Here is a 26,133-nt window from a genome sequence, read left to right as displayed (position 1 = left end):
ACAAATATATTATACTAGAACTGACATGTGATTACATTTTCACGCAATTTGGCTGCATAGATCCTGAGAAGTCAGTACCCAGAACAACCACCTCTGGCCGTAATAACGGCCTTGATACGGCTGGGCATTGAGTCAAACAGAGCTTGGATGGCGTGTACAGGTACAGCTGCCCATGCAGCTTCAACACGAGACCACAGTTCATCAAGAGTAGTGACTGGCGTATTGTGACGAGCCAGTTGCTCGGTCACCATTGACCAGACGCTTTCAATTGGTGAGAGATCTGGAGAATGTGCTGGCCAGGGCAGCAGTCGAACATTTTCTGTATCCAGAAAGGCCCGTACAGGACCTGCAACATGCGGTCGTGCGTTATCCTGCCGAAATGTAGGGTTTCGCAGATTGAATGAAGGGTAGAGTCACGGATCGTAACACAACTGAAATGTAACGTCTACTGTTCAAAGTGCCATCAATTCGAACAAGAAGTGACCGAGACGTGTAGCGAATGGCACCCCATACCATCGCGCCGGGTGATACGCCAGAATGGCGAAGACGAATACACGCTTCCAATGTGCGTTCACCGCGATGTCGTCAAACACGGATGCGACCATCATGATGCTGTAAACAGAACCTGGATTCATCCGAAAAAATGACGTTTTGCTATTCGTTCTCCCAGGTTCTTCGTTGGGTACACCATCGCAGGTTCTCCTGTCTGCGATGCAGCGTCAAGGATAGCCGCAACCATGGTCTCCGAGCTGATAATCCATGCTGCTGCAAACGTCGTCAAACTGTCCGTGCAGATGGTTGTTGTCTTGCAAACGTCCCCATATGTTGACTCAGGGATCGAGACGTGGCTGCACGATCCGTTACAGCCATACAGATAAGATGTGAAGTTAATCATTTGCATATCACAGTATCTTCTTCCTGTCGGTTAAATTTTGCGTCTGTAGCACGTCATCTTCGTGGTGTAGCAATTTTAATGGCTAGTAGTGTATATTTGGCTGGAAACTGAAATTTTGAGACCATGGCTGTGTACAAAATACAAGCTGATTGTTGCAGAGAAGACAATAATGACAAACCATTGTCAACAATTGTTCTCATTTACACAAGTAGCACTGTTGGGGTTTTCGAAGCGACAGGTTCTGTAGTATGGTAACCAGTTGATACCACAGAGGGGGCAATCGTTCGACGCTCCGAGGTTGACGCCAGAGCTTCGACCGTTCTCCGACAGCGGCAGTGACAGCGACCGGCGCCGCCCACCTGCCAACGTCACGTTTGCCACGCCCCCCCTCCCCCCCCCCCCCTCCCTGAGATAGTTCGGCCAGAGTCGAAATCGTGCGAGTTTTTACCAACTCCTGGCAGAGCTGTGTGGCTCCAGAATAGAGTCTTCGTGCAGATGTAACTTTCTCCACAGAAGTTGTACCTTCGAACTGGCCTCCGAACTGATGTCTATTGTGAACAATTAAAGCGTTCAGTTTGTGTCAGCATTTTCCGAGGATTTGCATTTGGATTTCAACGCGGAGTCATTGTACAAAATTTGAGTGTAATAATAACTTTATTCTCAGTGACTGTGTCCCTGAATTCTTTTGATTTCTGCCACAGAGCCTACGCACTATGCCGACTGGACATTGTCCTTTGCGACGAAATTTTCTTGAGCACTTCAGGTTCATCTTCAGACGGCTGTTCAATTATAGATTGTGTCTGCTACTGTTAACGTTAGTAGTCGTCTGTTTTCGCCCTCGTGGCGCTTTTACATCCTGGGTTTTTCCCGTTTCGTTGCGTCATATAATATCAGCGTGTACACTGGTGTCCAAAATTAAGACAACTATCCGCTATTTGCCCGTCCTGTATCTAATTCACGATATAATTACAGAAACTGTAAACAGATGTCCATGCGATCGTGTTCTGCACGGAAGATGGCATTTTACTCAAAGGAAAACCACTCCCATGATGACATCAGGTCACGTATCAAATGAGGTAGTGCTTGTCGGGCAGTCCTACGTCCACAACTGCTGTGTACACAGTCACAGACAGTGAAGTATGGCACAGAGAAGACGCCTGCCAGACCCGCTGCAGGTTGAGGGCCATAGGATGAATGGAAGCAAGACAGTCTCAAACTCATGTGGGCCGATGGCTTAATGCGAATCGTTGTGATGTTTCTCAGATGTAGCGACAGTTTATAGAGACCGAAACTGTATCCCGAGCACCAGATCAGGGCCGACAACGCGTGACTTCAGAAAGAGAGTACTGTTGTTTGGATGTAAGAGCACGACGATGGCAACTGGCATCTGACCTCGCAGCGCCCCCTGGACGTCTCGTATCGAGGCAACCGGTGTGCAGAAGGCTTCGCCAGCGTCGTCTTTATTGTCAGAGACCCCGCTGTCTTCATAGAAGGGAACGTCTAGAGTGGAGTCATCAACATGCCCCTTAGACAGTCCAACAAGGAGCAATGTTGTTTTGACCTATTTCTATGCCATCGGTGTTTGCTAAAGTTATCGAGAAGGTTGTATATACAAGGCCACTGGAGCATTTAAATTCACATAATTTGCTGTCAAATGTTCAGTTTGGTTTTAGAAATGGTTTAACAACTGAAAATGCTATATTCTCTTTTCTCTGTGAGGTTTTGGACGGATTAAACAAAAGGTTGCGAACGCTAGGTGTTTTCTTTGATTTAACGAAGGCTTTTGACTGTGTTGACCACAAAATATTACTGCAGAAGTTGGACCATTATGGAGTAAGGGGAGTAGCTTACAATTGGTTCGCCTCTTACTTTAAGAACAGAAAGCAGAGGGTAATTCTCCGCAATATTGAGAGTGGTAGTGATGTTCAGTCCCAATGGGGCACTGTTAAGTGGGGCGTTCCCCAAGGGTCGGTGCTGGGGCCACTGCTGTTTCTTATTTATATAAATGATATGCCTTCTAGTATTACAGGTGATTCAAAAATATTTCTGTTTGCTGATGACACCAGCTTGATAGTGAAGGATCTTGTGTGTAATATTGAAACAGTAACAAATAATGTAGTTCATGAAATAAGTTCGTGGCTTGTGGAAAATAATTTGATGCTAAATCACAGTAAGACTCAGTTTTTACAGTTTCTAACTCACAATTCAACAAGAACCGATATTTTGATCAGACAGAAGGGGCATATTATAAGCGAGACGGAACAGTTCAAATTCCTAGGCGTTCGGATAGATAGTAAGCTGTTGTGGAAAGCCCATGTCCAGAATCTTGTTCAAAAGCTAAATGCTGCTTTATTTACCATTAGAACAGTATCTGAAATAAGTGACACTTCAACAGGAAAAGTAGTCTACTTCGCACATTTTCATACACTTATGTCGTATGGTATTATTTTTGGGGTAGTTCTTCTGATTCAAAAAGGGTATTTTTGGCTCAAAAACGGGCTGTTCGAGCTATATGTGGTGTAAGTTCGAGAACCTCTTGTCGACCCCTATTCAAAAATCTGGGAATTCTGACATTGCCCTCACAGTATATATTTTCTTTAATGTCGTTTGTTGTTAGCAATATTAGCCTATTCCCAAGAGTTAGCAGCTTTCACTCAGTTAATACTAGGCAGAAATCAAATCTGCATGTAGAATCCACTTCCTTGACTCTTGTGCAGAAAGGAGTGCAGTATTCTGCTGCATCCATTTTCAATAAGGTACCACAAGAACTCAAAAATCTTAGCAGTAGCCGAAACTCTTTTAAGTCTAAACTGAAGAGTTTCCTCATGGCTCACTCCTTCTATTCTGTCGAGGAGCTCCTGGAAGAGCTAAAAAATTAAGCAAATTCCAGTGTTACATTGTTGATTGTCTTCATTTAAACTTACGACTTGTCACCTGAATATGTTTTTTTTTATATTTCATTTTATCTGTTTCTAATATCGTGTTATAATTTCATGTATTGACTCGTTCCATGACCATGGAGACTTCTCCTTAATTTGGTGCCACGGAACAATAAATAAGTAAATAAAAAATAAATAAAATAAACAGATGAGTCCCAATTTGGTCTGGAGAGTGATTCTTGATGGATTCGCATTTGGAGGGAACGTCTAAAACAATTTCAGGACCCAAACATTACGCAAAGAGACCGAGATCGAGGACGATCCGTAAAGGTGTGAGCAGGGATTATGTTTAACACTCGAACCCCTTTTCATGAAATTGTACGGGTCAATCGGCAAGGTTTAACGGTTGTCAGGCGTTGTGACGAGATCTCGGGACCTAATGTGCAGTTGTTGCGTGATGCTGTGGGTTCAAAATGGTGCAAATGGCTCTGAGCACTATGGGACTCAACATCTTAGGTCATAAGTCCCCTAGAACTTAGAACTACTTAAACCTAACTAACCTAAGGACATCACACACACCCATGCCCGAGGCAGGATTCGAACCTGCGACCGTAGCAGTCCCGCGGTTCCGGACTGCAGCGCCAGAACCGCTAGACCACCGCGGCCGGCTGATGCTGTGGGCCCAGACTTCACACTGATGGACGATTATGCTCGACCTCATAGAGCACGAGTGGTTGATGTTTTCTTGGAAACGGAAGATATTGCACGCATGGCGTGGCCTGCTCGCTCTCCCGATTTGAATCCCATAGAGCATGTCTGAGACGCACCAGGATGACGGCTTGCATCACGCCAGCATCCGCCAACCACCCTCGAAGACTGTGAGCAGCTCTGCAGGAAGGATGGGCGTTATTGCCTCAGCATGAGACTGACGACATCGTTCACAGCATGCACCGCCGTTGTCAGGCCTCTGTCGGTGCCAGAGGAGGTGACAGGCGCGTAGTGAGCACATTAACCAGTTGTCAGAATGTGTGTGCAAGTCTGTTTAGTTGGAAAAAATGAAGAACTTTTTTGTCTACTCTTAAGGCCTGTCCGCACGCAACGATCTGCCTGCGCAAATGTCTGCGCACATCACATCTGCGCAGACAGATCGTTGCGTGTGGACGGGAGATTTGCACCGACATGAGGTGTGTGCAAACCTCGAAGTTGGAGTTGGAGGTTTGAGCGAATCGTCTCAAATATGTGGGTTCAAACCACATCTGCGCAGACAAGTTGGAGCGTGTGGACAGGAGATCGCCGCAAATCTGGCGCGAAACAGCCGATTGTTCAGTCTAGTGTTTGTCTTTGCGCGCACGGAGCATTAAAATGGCAGATGCTCGTCAGTGTTCTAGACAGTTTATCAGTGAATTCATTGAACTTTATAGAAATGACCCATGTTTGTGGAAGACGAAAAGTAAAGAGTACAGTGACAGGAACAAAAAGACAGCTGCATACAATGCATTAATTGAAAAATTACGAGAAGTTGACGCACCGGTGAACTGAGAAACGGTAATAAAAAAAATCGTTGTGGACTGTTTACTGCAAATAATTATCAAAAGTTCAAAAATCTGGAAGATCTGGTGTTGGAGTGGATGAAATATGACAGCCAAGTTTGTGGTATTTTGTGATTCAAATACGTCTAAAACAGCAAAAATATTGTGATTCTTCATCAGCAAAATTATTGTGATTCTTCATCAGCAAAAATATTATTTGTAAGTCGACAGAATTAATGTACTAGACTTGCCTTCATGAACTCATCCTTCAGGACAGCGTAAATAGCTTCACTTGTGTTGGGTATAATTTCACTCAATGCTTGTTTAGAAATTGCAGTTGAAAATATAAAGTGCTTATACACTCCTGGAAATGGAAAAAAGAACACATTGACACCGGTGTGTCAGACCCACCATACTTGCTCCGGACACTGCGAGGGGGCTGTACAAGCAATGATCACACGCACGGCACAGCGGACACACCAGGAACCGCGGTGTTGGCCGTCGAATGGCGCTAGCTGCGCAGCATTTGTGCACCGCCGCCGTCAGTGTCAGCCAGTTTGCCGTGGCATACGGAGCTCCATCGCAGTCTTTAACACTGGTAGCATGCCGCGACAGCGTGGACGTGAACCGTATGTGCAGTTGACGGACTTTGAGCGAGGGCGTATAGTAGGCATGCGGGAGGCCGGGTGGACGTACCGCCGAATTGCTCAACACGTGGGGCGTGAGGTCTCCACAGTACATCGATGTTGTCGCCAGTGGTCGGCGGAAGGTGCACGTGCCCGTCGACCTGGGACCGGACCGCAGCGACGCACGGATGCACGCCAAGACCGTAGGATCCTACGCAGTGCCGTAGGGGACCGCACCGCCACTTCCCAGCAAACTAGGGACACTGTTGCTCCTGGGGTATCGGCGAGGACCATTCGCAACCGTCTCCATGAAGCTGGGCTACGGTCCCGCACACCGTTAGGCCGTCTTCCGCTCACGCCCCAACATCGTGCAGCCCGCCTCCAGTGGTGTCGCGACAGGCGTGAATGGAGGGACGAATGGAGACGTGTCGTCTTCAGCGATGAGAGTCGCTTCTGCCTTGGTGCCAATGATGGTCGTATGCGTGTTTGGCGCCGTGCAGGTGAGCGCCACAATCAGGACTGCATACGACCGAGGCACACAGGGCCAACACCCGGCATCATGGTGTGGGGAGCGAACTCCTACACTGGCCGTACACCACTGGTGATCGTCGAGGGGACACTGAATAGTGCACGGTACATCCAAACCGTCATCGAACCCATCGTTCTACCATTCCTAGACCGGCAAGGGAACTTGCTGTTCCAACAGGACAACGCACGTCCGCATGTATCCCGTGCCACCCAACGTGCTCTAGAAGGTGTAAGTCAACTACCCTGGCCAGCAAGATCTCCGGATCTGTCCCCCATTGAGCATGTTTGGGACTGGATGAAGCGTCGTCTCACGCGGTCTGCACGTCCAGCACGAACGCTGGTCCAACTGAGGCGCCAGGTGGAAATGGCATGGCAAGCCGTTCCACAGGACTACATCCAGCATCTCTACGATCGTCTCCATGGGAGAATAGCAGCCTGCATTGCTGCGAAAGGTGGATATAGACTGTACTAGTGCCGACATTGTGCATGCTCTGTTGCCTGTGTCTATGTGCCTGTGGTTCTGTCAGTGTGATCATGTGATGTATCTGACCCCAGGAATGTGTCAATAAAGTTTCCCCTTCCTGGGACAATGAATTCACGGTGTTCTTATTTCAATTTCCAGGAGTGTAATTACGCCAGTCGTTACGTTGGCCCTGCAACTCTCGCAGTAAATGTACGTGCGAAAAATGCTTTCGCTTTAGCAGCCACTATGTATACCATTTTGACCGCTCTCTCTGTTTCCTGCGTTTTGTCTGAATGTTTTTTGCAACACAAGTTGCGAACACAGACCACAACAGAAATTCTTCAATTCCTAAATTTCAAAATAAATTAATTAAACTTCTGACGTTTACGCGAGCGTAGTCGCTTGCCACTGATATTTCTTTTCTACACCGACAGATGGCAGGCGAATAGTAGATTGGAGTTTGTGTCGTGTGAACACAAAACACATTTGCAGCGATCTTCTGCATGTACAGACATCTGCGCAGACAGATTGTTGCGAGTGGACCGGCCTTTATGCATGTTGCAGTTGTTTACTTTCTCGTATTCTTTACATTGTTCCTATTTTACTACTCCACCTGTTTATACTGTTTTGTGATAAAATAAACGCAACCTTCCTGAATATCCGTTTGTTGCTTTAATTTTGGACATCAGTGTACATTCCCATATCGGAATCGAACTGTGAACTAAGATCTACGAGTTCAGCCATTGTTTTACGTCGAAATACTCCGTGACGCTGGCTGGGCGACTGTCTTTCAAGTCGCGGCGCGGGCCCATTCTGTGTCGCGCAGCTTTCTTCCCCTTCGCTCTGCTGTTCTACCCTAACCTGCACCACATGTGTCCCCATATGAGTCTGGTCTAAGAGCGTCGGTACTGGCTGTCCGAGGAAGGCGCATACGCTCCTCCAGCTACTTGTAGATTACAAAAGCCTACAGATTCATCTTGGGCCGCTGTGCACCCGCGCAGCCACTGCAAACTTCTGGACCAACGCTACACCCCGGCAGGCAGAAGGAAACGACTGACAGATGTTGACCTACACTCTGGACACAATTCAATATGGACAGTCGCAACACTACCGGTAGCTTTGATTGTCCACTGCGATGACAGAGCGCCAAGGTGTTATCAAGTTGAACTGTTAACTACCGTATATGCTCGTCTTGGCGTGTAAAATTGTTTGCACACAACGTAACTTCTGTAGCTATTTAGATCGTGAAAACAACAGCAAGAAGACAACGCATAAGTCAGTTTATCGTTCCTTTAAGGCCTTGATATGTCACCAGGTTTGAGAAAGCTAATACAAAACCGCTAGAAGAAATTTGTAAAAGAAATTAAAGTTGGGGCAGTAGAAATGAAAATTTCAGTTTTACCAACGACACTGTAATTCTGTCCGAGGCAGCAAAGGATTTGGAGCGGTAGTTTAATGTAATGGATAGCATCTTGAAAGACATGATAAAACGAACACTAACAAAAATAAAACAAGCGTAACGGAATGTTGTCGAATTGGGCGATCTTGAAGGAACTGGAGTAGGAAATGACACACTGAAAATAGTTTTGATGTTTGAACAACAAACTCACTGATGATGGCTGACGTACAAAGAATATAAAAGGTAGACCTGCAACAGCAAAAAAGGAATTTCCGAAAAAGGGAAATTTTTTAACATAGAAAAATAACAAACAACTCTGTGCGCCGGTGGTCGGCAACAGCGGTAATACATCTTCCATTCTGGAAACATCCCCCAGGCTGTGGCTAAGCCATGTCTCCGCAATATCCTCTCTTTCAGGAGTGATAGTTCTGCAAGGTTCGCAGGAGAGCTTCTGCAAAGTTTGGAAGGTAAGAGACGAGGTACTGGCAGAAGTAAGCTGTGAGTACCGGGCGTGAGTCGTGCTTCGGTAGCTCAGTTGGTAGAGCACTTGCCCGCGAAAGGCAAAGGTCCCGAGTTCGAGTCTCGGTCGGGCACACAGTTTTAATCTGCCAGGAAGTTTCATATCAGCGCACACTCCACTGCAGAGTGAAAATCTCATTCTGGAAACATCCCCCATGCTGTGGCTAAGCCATGTCTCCGCAATATCCTTTCTTTCAGGAGTGCTAGTTCTGCAAGGTTCTGTAAAGTTTGGAAGGTAGGAGACGAGGTACTGGCAGAAGTAAAGCTGTGAGTACCGGGCGTGAGTCGTGCTTCGGTAGCTCAGTTGGTAGAGCACTTGCCGCGAAAGGCAAAGGTCCCGAGTTCGAGTCTCGGTCGGGCACACAGTTTTAATCTGCCAGGAAGTTTCATATCAGCGCACACTCCGCTGCAGAGTGAAAATCTCATTCTAGATTGCAGTAGTTATTCAGACGTGAAGAGGAGTGCTACATGGAACCAGTCTTGTGGCAGTACCATAACTACCCCATCGTAACTAGGATTGTTGATATCTTTGTAAATATCGCATGTCCGATACATCGATATTCAGAAAATATCGTTATCGGCCATCGATGTATAGATCGATATATCAACGTAAAAAATATCGATTACTATAAAAATATCGGCTGCGCATGGTAAATATACTGCCGGTTTTAGAGCTGTATATTTAAGTATTGATTTATTATTAAATATTCTGCACATCAACATGCTATCTCCCTTAGAGCAAGAACTGAAAGGAAAACGCCGCCTGTTCACGCTTTGCGATAACCACTTTGCTAACAACGGTGACTGCGCATGTAAGTGGCACAATAAAAGTTGTCCGATCGGTTCGTCGTTGTGTCTCGTCATACATCGGATTTGAGTGGAACACTTAATGTCGACATCCCTGTTTTTTTTTTCTTTCATTTCTGCCAACGCTAGCATTCGTAGTGTCAAAATTGCGTGTTAAAGTTAAACGCAGTTTGTGTTGGTAGCCCCGAGCGCCGATTACGTCAGCATTTCTCCTCACACGTCTCCGCCCACCGCGAAGGCCAACATCGTCATTTAAATTTTTGTACATCAGTTTCAGCAGCTGTTTTTGGAAAATGCCGATATGAAGAAATAGCACATCAGTTGTGCTAAAAATTGTTTTATAACGCAGCTGGTGTGCTATTTCTTCACGTCGGAAATCTTTTTATTCCATTCACACCGCCAGCCCCTAATGTAATCACCGAGCGAGGTGGCGCAGTGGTTAGCACACTGGACTCGGATTCGGGAGGACGACGGTTCAATCCCGTCTCCGGCCATCCTGATTTAGGTTTTCCGTGATTTCCCTAAATCGCTTCAGGCAAATTCCGGGATGGTTCCTGTGAAAGGGCACGGCCGATTTCCTTCCCCATCCTTTCCTCACCTGAGCTTGCGCTCCGTCTCTAATGACCTCGTTGTCGACGGGACGTTAAACACTAATCTCCTCCTCCTCCTCCTAATGTAATCGGACTTCTTCTTTGTGCCACCTGTACATGCTTCACACAGTTAAAGAGAAAGACGGGAAGTGATGAAAGCTCAAAAAGTAAAAAGACTCCTTCACACAGTGAAAGCAAAATTACGATCCACTACAATTTCATATTTCTGAAAGTATTTGTATGGAGTGTAGCCATGTATGGAAGTGAAACATGGACGGTAAATAGTTTGGACAAGAAGAGAATAGAAGCTTTCGAAATGTGGTGCTACAGAAGAATGCTGAAGATTAGATGGGTAGATAACATAACTAATGAGTAAGTATTGAATAGGATTGGGGAGAAGAGAAGTTTGTGGCACAACTTGACCAGAAGAAGGGATCGGTTGGTAGGACATGTTCTGAGGCATCAAGGGATCACCAATTTAGTATTGGAGGGCAGCGTGGAGGGTAAAAATCGTAGGGGGGAGACCAAGAGGTGAATACACTAAGCAGATTCAGAAGGATGTAGGTTGCAGTAGGTACTGGGAGATGAAGAAGCTTGCACAGGATAGAGTAGCATGGAGAGCTGCATCAAACCAGTCTCAGGACTGAACCCACAACAACAACAACAACAATTTCAAAAGAGCACTTTCAAATGTTTATCGAAAATTGCGAAAAAATATAATATAATTTAAAAATTTGGGCTCTCGATATTATCATTTCGATACTGATGTATCGAATTATTGGAGGCTGATATGTCGGCGATAGTTATCGATATTATTTTATTTTGATAGTATCGACATAACGATATGTTTATCAACAGCCGTAATCCTGATCTTATAATTAGTTAATATTCTACTGATTTCATTCATCGGAAAAAAGCTACTATGCGGTACGGGCTATATGAAAAGGTTAGGTAAGAGAGAGTGCGTGCTTTCGGCCTGTATGACGGCTGTAGCTAGGTGGCTGGCTGGCTAGAGCAGCTGGTTTCCGCGCCGGCTGACAGCCCCGTGCGTGCGTCAGTGCAGCCTGCTGCTGATGACGTCATCGCAGGTCGATGCGCGCGGCGCTGAGCGGCGCTGAGCACTTCTTTATTCACCCGCGAGCACTCGCCGCCCCCTCCTCACCTCTTCAATGGGCCGCGAGCAAAAAAGCCCACCCTTTCCCGGCGAAGTCTGTACTGCGCGCTGGCAGGCGCGGAAAAATATCCCACATGGCAATCTCCGTGTCCGGGCACCGTCCTGTTAGACAACACCGACATCTACACCTGAATCCAGAAGACCCCGGAAAACGCTGCTCCCGGGGCAAGTCAGTTAGTGAGACTTTCCAAGCAATGTCCAGTAGATTTAAGGTTGAAACACAAATAAGTAGCATTCTTGTTTCACTAATATTTAATATTAAATAGGAAGGGCTACCTAATGTTCTGTAAAATTATGTTTATTTAGTCACGAACCAGATTTCGGCCTCTTAAGCCATCGTCAGATGACGACTGAAGATCGCAAACAGAGATTTAACTACATGCGACTCAAACGGATACACTACTGGCCATTAAAATTGCTACACGAAGAAGAAATGCAGATGATAAACGGGTATTCATTGAATTATACTAGAACCGGCATGTGATTACATTTTCACGCAGTTTGGGTGCTTTGATCCTGAGAAATCAGCACCCAGAACAACCACTTCTGGCCGTAATAACGGCCTTGATACGCCTGGCCATTGACTCAAACAGAGCTTGGATGGAGTGTACAGGTACAGCTGCCCATGCAGCTTCAACACGATACCACAGTTCAACAACAGTTTTGTGACGAGCCAGTTGCTCGGCCCCCATTGACCAGACGTTTTCAATTGGTGAGAGATCTGGAGAACTGACAAGGGCAGCAGTGGAACATTTTCTGTATCCAGAAAGGCCCGTACAGGACCTGCAACATGCGGTCGTGCATTATCCTGCTGAAATGTAGGGTTTCGCAGGGATCGAATGAAGGGTAGAGCAACGGTTCGTAACACATCTGAAATGTAACGTCCACTGTTCAGACTGCCGTCAATGCGAACGAGAGATGACCGAGACGTGTAACCGATGGCACCCCATACCATCACGCCAGGTGATACGCCAGTATGGCGATGACGAATACATGCTTCCAATGTGCGTTCACCGCGATGTCGCCAAACACGGATGTGACCATCATGATGCTGTAAACAGAACCCGAATTCATCCGAAAAAATGACGTTTTGCCATTCGTTCTCCCAGGTTCTTCGTTGAGTACACCATCGCAGGCGCTCCTGTCTGTGATTCAGCGTCAAGGGTAACTGCAGCCATGGTCTCCGAGCTGATAGTCCGTGCTGCTGCAAACGTCGTCGAACTGTTCGTGCAGATAGTTGTTGTCTTGCAAACGTCCCCATCTGTTGACTCAGGGATCGAGACGTGGCTGCACGATCCGTTACAGCCAAGCGTTTAAGATGCCTGTCATCTCGGCTGTTAGTGCTACGAGGCCATTGGGATCCAGCACGGCGTTCCATATTACCCCCCTGAACTCACCGATTCCATATTCCGCTAATAGTCATTGGATCTCGACCAACGCGAGCAGCAATGTCGCGATACGATAAACCGCAATCGCTATACGCTACAATCCGACCTTTATCAAAGTCGGAAATGTGATGGTACGCATTTCTCCCCCTTACACGAGGCATCACAACAACGTTTCACCAGGCAATGCCGGTCAACTGCTGTTTGTGTATGAGAAATCAGTTGGAAACTTTCCTCATGTCAGCACGTTGTAGGTGGCGCCACCGGCGCCAACCTTGTGTGAATGCTCTGAAAAGCTAATCATTTGCATATCACAGCATCTTCTTCCTGTCGGTTAAATTTCGCGTCTGTAGCACGTCATCTTCGTGGTGTAGCAATTTTAATGGCAAGTAGTGTACCGAATAGTAGCGGCTTCGGTCAAGAATACCATCATAACGACCGGGAGAGCGGTGTGCCGACCCCACGCCCCTCCTATCCGCATCCTCCACCGAGGATGACACGGCGGTCGGATGGTCCCGGTAGGCCACTCGTCGCCTGAAGACAGAGTGCTTCTTTTTCAGCAGTGTACAAAAATATGACATGTGGACTCTATACATAGAAAAGTATTACATTTTCCTGTCAGTCAGTAGTTACATTTAACTGGAACAGGGAAAAATAAGTATTTATTATGTGGAGATACACTTAACTACATACGATAAATAAAGCTGGATCTGCACAATTTGATTGTAATATAAGTTTAGCTAAACCTTAATTTGACAGAGGAGAAAAGGGAAACTGACAGTGTTCCTTTGACACTACGTTGCTATCGTGTGTCAGATGTCTGTTGATTTCCGTTATTTCCGCTGAGGCTGTCCGTAGTTGCGAGACTTTGTTTTGTGAGATTGTCCGAAATTCTGCGACATTCAGTTGTCACCTGATGGTGGTGTGAGGAGGACGGAGCTGGTTTGCGAGAAAATAATTTTGCGGAACATTAGGAAGTGTTTCCTCTTTAATATTGTTATCATGTTGTGCCAAGCACCGATGGGAAATTCAGTTAATGGCACTAATATTTGTTTATTTCGAATCAGTTCTCATCTTAGTGGGCCATCGTCAGGAAATAACTAACTAGCGTCGACAAGAGACACATGCGTAGGAAATGTAACACTAGAAACAAAGACACTGTCAGCACACACAGAATCTTTGGTCGTGACATTAGGTGAGAGACGTCAGATCGAACGCTCTTCACTCCTGCTTTGTACCAAATTTGTTGAATTGTAGTTCAAATTTAGAATTTGTAAGATGGATAGCGTCAACCACACAATATTAAAATATACAAGTTGTATGGAAGAAATTGAAGAAATGTATGATGAAATAAAAGAAATTATTCAGATAGTGAAGGGAGACGAAAATTTAATAGTCGCGGGTGACTGGAATTCGAGTGTAGGAAAAGGGAGAGAAGGAAACGTAGTAGGTGAATATGGATTGGGGCTAAGAAATGAAAGAGGAAGCCGCCTGGTAGAATTTTGCACAGAGCACAACTTAATCATAGCTAACACTTGGTTTAAGAATCATGATAGAAGGTTGTATACATGGAAGAACCCTGGAGACACTAAAAGGTATCAGATAGATTATATAATGGTAAGACAGAGATTTAGGAACCAGGTTTTAAATTGTAAGACATTTCCAGGGGCAGATGTGGACTCTGACCACAATCTATTGGTTATGACCTGTAGATTAAAACTGAAGAAACTGCAAAAAAGTGGGAATTTAAGGAGATGGGACATGGATAAACTGAAAGAACCAGAGGTTGTACAGAGTTTCAGGGAGAGCATAAGGGAACAATTGACAGGAATGGGGGAAAGAAATACAGTAGAAGAAGAATGGGTAGCTTTGAGGCATGAAGTAGTGAAGGCAGCAGAGGATCAAGTAGGTAAAAAGAAGAGGGCTAGTAGAAATCCTTGGGTAACAGAAGAAATATTGAAAGCAGAAAGGTGGAAGGAGTATATAGAGGGTCTATACAAGGGCGATGTACTTGAGGACAACATAATGGAAATGGAAGAGGATGTAGATGAAGATGAAATGGGAGATACGATACTGCGTGAAGAGTTTGACAGAGCACTGAAACACCTGAGACGAAACAAGGCCCCCGGAGTAGACAACATTCCATTGGAACTACTGACGGCCTTGAGAGAGCCAGTCCTGACAAAAATCTACCATCTGGTGAGCAAGATGTATGAAACAGGTGAAATACCCTCAGACTTCAAGAAGAATACTATAATTCCAATACCAAAGAAAGCAGGTGTTGACAGATGTGAAAATTACGAAACAATCAGTTTAATAAGCCACAGCTGCAAAATACTTACACGAATTCTTTACAGACGAATGGAAAAACTAGTAGAAGCCGACCTCGGGGAAGATCAGTTTGGATTCCGTAGAAATACTGGAACACGTGAGGCAATACTGACCTTACGACTTATCTTAGAAGAAAGATTAAGGAAAGGCAAACCTACGTTTCTAGCATTTGTAGACTTAGAGAAAGCTTTTGACAATGTTGACTGGAATACTCTCTTTCAAATTCTGAAGGTGGCAGGGGTAAAATACAGGGAGCGAAAGGTTATTTACAATTTGTACAGAAACCAGATGGCAGTTATAAGAGTCGAGGGGCATGAAAGGGAAGCAGCGGTTGGGAAGGGAGTGAGACAGGGTTGTAGCCTCTCCCCGATATTATTCAATCTGTATATTGAGCAAGCAGTAAAGGAAACAAAAGAAAAATTCGGAGTAGGTATTAAAATCCATGGAGAAGAAATAAAAACTTTGAGGTTCACCAGTGACATTGTAATTCTGTCAGAGACAGCAAAGGACCTGGAAGAGCAGTTGAACGGAATGGACAGTGTCTTGAAGGGAGGATATAAGATGAACATAAACAAAAGCAAAACGAGGATAATGGAATGTTGTCGAATTAAGTCGGGTGATGTTGAGGGTATTAGATTAGGAAATGAGACACTTAAAGTAGTAAAGGAGATTTGCTATTTGGGGAGCAAAATAACTGATGATGGTCGAAGTAGAGAGGATATAAAATGTAGACTGGCAATGGCAAGGAAAGCGTTTCTGAAGAAGAGAAATTTGTTAACATCGAGTATAGATTTAAGTGTCAGGAAGTCATTACTGAAAGTATTTGTATGGAGTGTAGCCATGTATGGATGTGAAACATGGACGGTAAATAGTTTGGACAAGAAGAGAATAGAAGCTTTCGAAATGTGGTGCTACAGAAGAATGCTGAAGATTAGATGGGTAGATCACATAACTAATGAGGAAGTATTGAATAGGATTGGGGAGAAGAGAAGTTTGTGGCACAACTTGACGAGAAGAAGGGATCGGTTGGTAGGACATGTTCTGAGGCATCAAGGGATCACCAATTTAGTATTGGACGGCAGGGTGGAGGGTAAAAATCGGAGGGGGAGACCAAGAGATGAATACACTAAGCAGATTCAGAAGGATGTAGGTTGCAGTAGGTACTGGGAGATGAAGAAGCTTGCACAGGATAGAGTAGCATGGAGAGCTGCATCAAACCAGTGTCAGGAATGAAGACCACAACAACAACAACATGTACAATGTAGGAAAAAATAGGTTGCTGCTTACCGTAAAGAAGACAAGTTGCAGACAGGCATATTTACACAAAGCTTTCTGCCACAGCTTTCACCAGCAAAAGGGGAACACACACCATTGGTACACACACGAAAGCACACCTCACGCACACTAGACCGCCACCTCCGGCAGCTCAGACCTGTATGTAGTTCTACACGTTGTACGGGGAAACAAAGTAAACCATACTGACGACTATTTTGTTGCGCAAGTTTGCCAAGACGAATGTGATCGCTGTGACTCAGGTCTGAGAATGTACGAAGGTTGAGTGGATCACGTTAAGATGAAGACACCTGATGTGCTCCGTTGTAACTGATCATTTAGAACCTGATGGTTCAAGAATCATAAAAGAAGGTTGTATACATGGAAGAAGCCTGGAGGTACTGACAGGTTTCAGACAGATTGCATAATGGTAAGACAGAGATTTAGGAACCAGGTTTTAAATTGTAAGACATTTCCAGGGGCAGATATGGACTCTGACCACACTCTATCGGTTATGAACTGTAGATTAAAACTGAAGAAACAGCAAATTTAAGGAGATGAGACCTGGATAAATTGACTAAACCAGACGTTGTACAGAGTTTCAGGGAGAGCATAAGGGAACAATTGACAGGAATGGAGGAAAGAAATACAGTAGAAGAAGAATGGGTAGCTTTGAGGGATGAAGTAGTGAAGGCAGCAGAGGATCAAGTAGGTAAAAAGACGAGGGCTAGTAGAAATCCTTGGGTAACAGAAGATATATTGGTTTTAATTGACGAAAGGAGAAAATACAAAAATTCAGTAAATGAAGCAGGCAAAAAGGAATACAAACATCTCAAAAATGAGACCGACAGAAAGTGCAAAATGGCTAGGCATGAATAGCTACAAGACAAATGTAAGGATGTAGAGGCTTATCTCACAAGGGGTAAGATAGATACTGCCTAGAGGAAAATTAAAGAGACCTTTGGAGAAAAAAGAACCGCTTGTATGGATATCAAGAGCTCAGAAGGAAACCCAGTTCTAAGCAAAGAACGGAAAGCAGAAAGGTGGAAGGAGTACATGGAGGGTTATACAAGGGCGATGCACTTGAGGGTAATATTATGGAAATGGAAGAGGATGTAGATGATGAAATGGGAGATATGATACTGCGTGAAGAGTTTGACAGAGCACTGAAAGACCTGAGTCGAAACAAGGCCCCGGGGGTAGACACCATTCCATTACAACTATTGACAGCCTTGGAAGTGCCAGTCCTGACAAAACTCTACCATCTGGCGAGAAAACTGAATGAGACAGGCGAAATACCATCAGACTTCACGAAGAATATAATAATTCCAATCCCAAAGAAAGCAGGTGTTGACAAATGTGAAAATTACAGAACTATCAATTTAGTAAGTCACGGCTGCAAAATACTAATGCGAATTCTTTGCACACGAATCGAAAAACAGGTAGAAGCCGACCTCGGGGAAGATCAGTTTGGATTCCGTAGAAATATTGGAACACGTGAGGTAGTACTGACCCCACGACTTATTTTAGAAGCTACGTTTCTAGCATTTGTAGACTTAGAGAAAGCTTTTGACATTGTTGACTGGAATACTCTCTTTCATAACTGAAGGTGGCAGGGATAAAATACAGGGAGCGAAAGGCTATTTACAATTTGTACAGAAACCAGATGGCAGTTATAAGAGTCGAGGGATATGAAAGGGAAGCAGTGGTTGGGAATGGAGTGAGACAGGGTTGTAGCCTCTCCCCGATGTTATTCAATCTGTATGTTGAGCAAGCAGTAAAGGAAACAAAAGAAAAATTCGGAGTAGGTATTAAAATCCATGGAGAAGGAATAAAAACTTTGAGGTTCGCCGATGACACTGTAATTCTGTCAGAGACAGCAAAGGATTTGGAAGAGCAGTGGAACGGAATGGATAGTGTCCTGAAAGGAGGATATAAGATGAACATCAACAAAAGCAAAACGAGGATAATGGAATGTAGTCGAGTGAACTGGGGTGATGCTGAGGGAATTTGATTAGGAAATGAGACACTTAAAGTAGTAAAGGCGTTTTGCTATTTGCGAAGCAAAATAACTGATGATGGTCGAAGTAGAGAGGATATAAAATGTAGACTGGCAATGGCAAGGGAAGTATTTCTGAAGAAGAGAAATTTGTTAACATCGAGTATGGATTTAAGTGTCAGGAAGTCGTTTCTGAAAGTATTTGTATGGAGTGTAGCCATATATGGAAGTGGAACATCGATGATAAATAGTTAAGACAAGAAGAGAATAGAAGCTTTCGAAATGTGGTGCCACAGAAGAATGCTCAAGACTAGATGGGTAGATCACGTAACTAATGAGGAGGTATTAACCAGAATTGGCGAGAAGAGAAATATGTGGCACAACTTGACTGGAAGAAGGGATCGGTTGATAGGACGTATTCTGAGGCATCAAGGGATCATCAATTTAGTATTGGAGAGCAGCGTGGAGGGTAAAAATCGTAGAGGGCGACCAAGACATGAATACACTAAGCAGATTCAGAAGGATGTAGGCTGCCGTACGTACTGGGAGATGAGGCAGCTTGCACAGGGTAGAATAGCGTTGAGAGCTGCATCAAATCAGTCTCTGGACTGAAGACCACAACGACTACAACGATGGGTTTTTAACTACACACAGTTTATCACATACAGTCAATGTAAGTGATTTTATAAAGTGCCCAATTACTTAATAAATGTGTTTTATCCTTGATGTTGATTTAAGATAGGACATGTGGTGCCTGTCGCATACAACAAAATCTTATAGTCGCAACTTAGAGGTTTCCCAAATAGGCGATAGAAGAACAGAAGGTTTTAGTTATGGCTGTTACTGCAGAGCGCGCATAGAGGTAGGTTGCGAGTTTGTTTTGAGTATATAATTATCTCACCATTCAGCTTCCATTCCTCCCAAAGTGAACAAGGCAAGAGGCCCTGACGCGATTCCTTTAGTATTCTATTTTGCATATGTGTAGCAGAAATAGCATCTTTACTAGTTCGTATTCATGGTTAATGTCCCGCGCAGTGAATATTAGCGCGTGAATTGGTAGACAGAAGGTCATATCTGCTTATAAAAAGGATACGATGTGGGATCTACAGAATTACTGATCAAACATTACAAACGTCTGTTACTGGAGGTATTCGTACCATCCTCTGTTTGCTGCCTTTTAAAATCTTAACGAGCTCCAACAGCTCCGCTCTTGTTTGTGTTTCGATATATCATACATTATTACTTCGCCGGCATGAAACAACATCGAAGCAATTTGTGCAGTGGCAATAAGTGACAAAATATAATGTGCAATAGTGTAATGTCAATCAACAGCTCCGCCATTACATCAGTGATGCAAGTGAAGCAGCAAGTGGATGTAACTGATGTGATATACATAGCAACGAAGAAGAAAACCAGCAGAAGACATCACTGACCTCGATTTCTGGATACACACTCCCCCCCCCCCCCCAAATTCCACATTAGCAGCTACAGTAAGAAACAAAGTGTTCTAGATTAATCTAGTTTAAGACTGTTTATTTTTAAGTAACATTTCCCGATGTATATATGTATGTACAAACGCTTGAAGCTGAACAAAACATGTTCGAAACGCGTTGCATATGGTAGATTAAGCATCAAATGAAAAGTGACTGGTAGCAGTATCTTGAAATAAATAATTTTCCCACACAGTCACGGTTTACAAACAAGAAAGAAGGGTGGCTGAAAATAACTTTTTCTTGTGTTTGTAGTGGGACGCCTGTCAAGATTAACAAAGTGACAGCTTGCCTTGTCCACAACAACGACAGAACCTGGATGCAAAAAAGGCAACAGCTGATACTGAAATCATTCTCAAAATATTTTTCCACTCAATTCAGAAAGTTTTAGGTTTCGCTCGGAATATAAGTTTACTTTTGGGTACAAATCGGTAGCAGCGGAATCGACGTGCCATGTTAAAAATAAAAAAACCTACTTTTCCCACTGCAATTTTCAAGCCGCCTTGTCCTTCTGTTGTTTGCCAAATCGAATTTCTGACGTGGTTTTGATTTACCGAAAGTCTCGTCCAAGCAATACACAATCGACGTTCCTTTCGATCTCATTTCATGCATTGTTCTTAGAAACGTCGTCCTAGAAGCAGCAAACATCACTTCGCTACATTAGAAATTTCCGTCCGTCATTAGATCTTACATACTTAAATACGATGTACTTCAATATTCTTTGACTCGACCTTGCACTTCCTTCAAACCCAGTAACTTCATGCATAACAGTGAACAATTTCGCTGCATGGAGAACTGGCCTCTTTCATAGAATTGGAAAACCTTCCGGTGCAAAACATCTCGAACAAAGACGTCGATCCCTGGATCCGCTTTGGCGCACAATGTTTCTTCCCTGCAGCAAGAAACTAGACATTTGCAGTTGGCTGCTGGGACAGCTCGGCCTCCTGCATAACCTGCACCAGTATCGCCTCAGGACTCCGTGCAGTGCGTCCCTGTACCTTTGTAACCTCGCAGACCGGTTCGCCTGAATCTGCCTCTCGTTTCAAGAACGAGTACACATTAAAAATAAGGTCCCTTGCGTGTTTGTGAAACATGTGGTACCTTGTGGGTGTTTCAACCATCACGAAAAAACTCACAGAACACGCAGAAATCGGACATAGTTTAGCGCACGTAAAACGCGATAGAACGATCAAATACGAGGGCAGTTCAATAAGTAATGCAACACTTTTTTTTTCTGAAACAGGGGTTGTTTTATTCAGCATTGAAATACACCAGGTTATTCCCCAATCTTTTAGCTACACAACACTATTTTTCAACGTAATCTCCATTCAATGCTACGGCCTTACGCCACCTTGAAATGAGGGCCTGCATGCCTGCACGGTACCATTCCACTGGTCGATGTCGGAGCCAACGTCGTACTGCATCAATAACTTCTTCATCATCCGCGTAGTGCCTCCCACGGATTGCGTCCTTCATTGGGCCAAACATATGGAAATCCGACGGTGCGAGATCGGGGCTGTAGGGTGCATGAGGAAGAACAGTCCACTGAAGTTTTGTGAGCTCCTCTCGGGTGCGAAGACTTGTGTGAGGTCTTGCGTTGTCATGAAGAAGGAGAAGTTCGTTCAGATTTTTGTGCCTACGAACACGCTGAAGTCGTTTCTTCAATTTCTGAAGAGTGGCACAATACACTTCAGAGTTGATCGTTTGACCATGGGGAAGGACATCGAACAGAATAACCCCTTCAGCGTCCCAGAAGACTGTAACCGTGACTTTACCGGCTGAGGGTATGGCTTTAAACTTTTTCTCGGTAGGGGAGTGGGTGTGGCGCCACTCCATTGATTGCCGTTTTGTTTCAGGTTCGAATTGATGAGCCCATGTTTCATCGCCTGTAACAATCTTTGACAAGAAATTGTCACCCTCAGCCACATGACGAGCAAGCAATTCCGCACAGATGGTTCTCCTTTGCTCTTTATGGTGTTCGGTTAGACAACGAGGGACCCAGCGGGAACAAACCTTTGAATATCCCAACTGGTGAACAATTGTGACAGCACTACCAACAGAGATGTTGAGCACTGAGTTGTTTGATGGTGATCCGTCGATCATCTCGAACGAGTGTGTTCGCACGCTCCGCCATTGCAGGAGTCACAGCTGTGAACGGCCGGCCCGCACGCGGGAGATCAGACAGTCTTGCTTGACCTTGCGGCGATGATGACACACGCTTTGCCCAACTACTCACCGTGCTTTTGTCCACTGCCAGATCACCGTAGACATTCTGCAAGCGCCTATGAATATCTGAGATGCCCTGGTTTTCCGCCAAAAGAAACTCGGTCACTGCCCGTTGTTTGCAACGCACATCCGTTACAGACGCCATTTTAACAGCTCCGTACAGCGCCGCCACCTGTCGGAAGTCAATGAAACTATACGAGACGAAGCGGGAATGTTTGAAAATATTCCACAAGAAATTTCCGGTTCTTTCAACCAAAATTGGCCGAGAAAAAAAATGTGTTGCATTACTTATTGAACTGCCCTCGTATGATGAAAGTTCAAACAATACTGGAAGCGGAAACCTACTGAGCGCTGATTGTCTAGGATACTTTGTTACTACGGTCCTGACAGGAACTATTCAGGGCCTTTCCCATTTTAGCATAATCTGGCCACGGACACAGTACGTTTTTATACCCTGTCGGAGCAGAGGAACGATTCTTAGAGTGCCACCTGCAGAACTAGTCCACTGGGACTTCTCCCACGGTAGCAATGTAAGATTCCCACACTGTGCATAGCGCTCATTGGGACAGACTTGGACTTTTCAATGATCCACAAAACAAAACAGCGCTCACTGTAGTTTCACAAGGAAATCTTTCATAACAGTAACCCATTTAGTAACCCATCTGCGTCTGCACCATCACACTTCTAGCCTGCATTGCTAGGAGCTGACAGGAACTATTCAGGGCCTTTCCCATTTTAGCATAATCTGGCCACGGACACAGTACGTTTTTATACCCTGTCGGAGCAGAGGAACGATTCTTAGAGTGCCACCTGCAGAACTAGTCCACTGGGACTTCTCCCACGGTAGCAATGTAAGATTCCCACACTGTGCATAGCGCTCATTGGGACAGACTTGGACTTTTCAATGATCCACAAAACAAAACAGCGCTCACTGTAGTTTCACAAGGAAATCTTTCATAACAGTAACCCATTTAGTAACCCATCTGCGTCTGCACCATCACACTTCTAGCCTGCATTGCTAGGAGCTGACAGGAACTATTCAGGGCCTTTCCCATTTTAGCATAATCTGGCCACGGACACAGTACGTTTTTATACCCTGTCGGAGCAGAGGAACGATTCTTAGAGTGCCACCTGCAGAACTAGTCCACTGGGACTTCTCCCACGGTAGCAATGTAAGATTCCCACACTGTGCATAGCGCTCATTGGGACAGACTTGGACTTTTCAATGATCCACAAAACAAAACAGCGCTCACTGTAGTTTCACAAGGAAATCTTTCATAACAGTAACCCATTTAGTAACCCATCTGCGTCTGCACCATCACACTTCTAGCCTGCATTGCTAGGAGCTGACAGGAACTATTCAGGGCCTTTCCCATTTTAGCATAATCTGGCCACGGACACAGTACGTTTTTATACCCTGTCGGAGCAGAGGAACGATTCTTAGAGTGCCACCTGCAGAACTAGTCCACTGGGACTTCTCCCACGGTAGCAATGTAAGATTCCCACACTGTGCATAGCGCTCATTGGGACAGACTTGGACTTTTCAATGATCCACAAAACAAAACAGCGCTCACTGTAGTTTCACAAGGAAATCTTTCATAACAGTAACCCATTTAGTAACCCATCTGCGTCTGCACCATCACACTTCTAGCCTGCATTGCTAGGAGCTGACAGGAACTATTCAGGGCCTTTCCCATTTTAGCATAATCTGGCCACGGACACAGTACGTTTTTATACCCTGTCGGAGCAGAGGAACGATTCTTAGAGTGCCACCTGCAGAACTAGTCCACTGGGACTTCTCCCACGGTAGCAATGTAAGATTCCCACACTGTGCATAGCGCTCATTGGGACAGACTTGGACTTTTCAATGATCCACAAAACAAAACAGCGCTCACTGTAGTTTCACAAGGAAATCTTTCATAACAGTAACCCATTTAGTAACCCATCTGCGTCTGCACCATCACACTTCTAGCCTGCATTGCTAGGAGCTGACAGGAACTATTCAGGGCCTTTCCCATTTTAGCATAATCTGGCCACGGACACAGTACGTTTTTATACCCTGTCGGAGCAGAGGAACGATTCTTAGAGTGCCACCTGCAGAACTAGTCCACTGGGACTTCTCCCACGGTAGCAATGTAAGATTCCCACACTGTGCATAGCGCTCATTGGGACAGACTTGGACTTTTCAATGATCCACAAAACAAAACAGCGCTCACTGTAGTTTCACAAGGAAATCTTTCATAACAGTAACCCATTTAGTAACCCATCTGCGTCTGCACCATCACACTTCTAGCCTGCATTGCTAGGAGCTGACAGGAACTATTCAGGGCCTTTCCCATTTTAGCATAATCTGGCCACGGACACAGTACGTTTTTATACCCTGTCGGAGCAGAGGAACGATTCTTAGAGTGCCACCTGCAGAACTAGTCCACTGGGACTTCTCCCACGGTAGCAATGTAAGATTCCCACACTGTGCATAGCGCTCATTGGGACAGACTTGGACTTTTCAATGATCCACAAAACAAAACAGCGCTCACTGTAGTTTCACAAGGAAATCTTTCATAACAGTAACCCATTTAGTAACCCATCTGCGTCTGCACCATCACACTTCTAGCCTGCATTGCTAGGAGCTGACAGGAACTATTCAGGGCCTTTCCCATTTTAGCATAATCTGGCCACGGACACAGTACGTTTTTATACCCTGTCGGAGCAGAGGAACGATTCTTAGAGTGCCACCTGCAGAACTAGTCCACTGGGACTTCTCCCACGGTAGCAATGTAAGATTCCCACACTGTGCATAGCGCTCATTGGGACAGACTTGGACTTTTCAATGATCCACAAAACAAAACAGCGCTCACTGTAGTTTCACAAGGAAATCTTTCATAACAGTAACCCATTTAGTAACCCATCTGCGTCTGCACCATCACACTTCTAGCCTGCATTGCTAGGAGCTGGACTTGGAATATCGGTTCCTGTATGCAGCTCCAAAGTACGACAACCTGATGGGAAAAAGACTTCTTGTAAAAGATATACTTAGCCAGTCTTGGCGCATGTCTGATTGCTTAGGTACATTCGCGTTCACTAGATGGCGCTAACAAATAAAGAAATACCGAATAACTGATGATCAATACATATCGCTGCAGATTCCAACTGCGCTTAGTGACCGCGCGGTTTGAGTGCCATGTCACGGATTGTGCGGCCCATCCCGCCGGAGGTTGCAGTCCTTCCTCGGCCATGGGTGTGTGTGTTGTTCTTAGCATGAGTTAGATTAAGTTAATTATTTTCAGCCATAATGGCTATGTTTGTGAACTGTGACTGTGTGGGATAATCATTTATGTCAAGTTTCTGCTACCAGTCACTTTTTATTTTATGCTTAATCTAACATAATGCAATGCGTTTCGAACATATTCTCTTCATCTTCAAGCGTTTATACATGCATACATACATACATACATACATAGAGAAATGTTACTTAAAATTAACAGTCTTAAACTAGATTAATCTAGAACGCTTAGTCCATTGTTTTTACTGTAGCTGCTAGTGTGGCATTTGGGGGGGAGGGGGGGGAGAGGAATGGAGGGGGGCAGCGTATATATCTAGAAATCGAAATCAATGATGTCATCTGCTGGTTTTCTTCTTTGTTGTTGACTATGTATATCACGGCCTGTATCGGATGCAGATATATTTACATGTTATGTTTTACGAAAATAGTGTGAAAGGCTGTTATATGACAGTTGATCACTTACGATTTCATCATCAAGATGTAATATGACAGTTGATCACTTACAATTTCATCCTCAAGGTGTTATATGACAGTTGATCACTTACAATTTCATCATCAAGATGATGGTTCTACTAGTTTTAAAAATTACGTGCTACTTCTCCTTCTTTTATGAGGCATATCTACATCTACATCCACATCTACATCACTACATACTGCAATCCATAATTAACTGCCTGGCAGAAACGCCATCGAAACGCTTCCACACTATTTACGTACCGTCCCACTGTAGAACAACGC

Source organism: Schistocerca cancellata, chromosome 5 (assembly GCF_023864275.1).
Source record: "Schistocerca cancellata isolate TAMUIC-IGC-003103 chromosome 5, iqSchCanc2.1, whole genome shotgun sequence".
NCBI classification, from domain to species: Eukaryota; Metazoa; Arthropoda; class Insecta; order Orthoptera; family Acrididae; genus Schistocerca; species Schistocerca cancellata.
The sequence above is the reverse complement of the archived record's forward strand: the minus strand, read 5'-3'. Positions refer to the sequence as shown.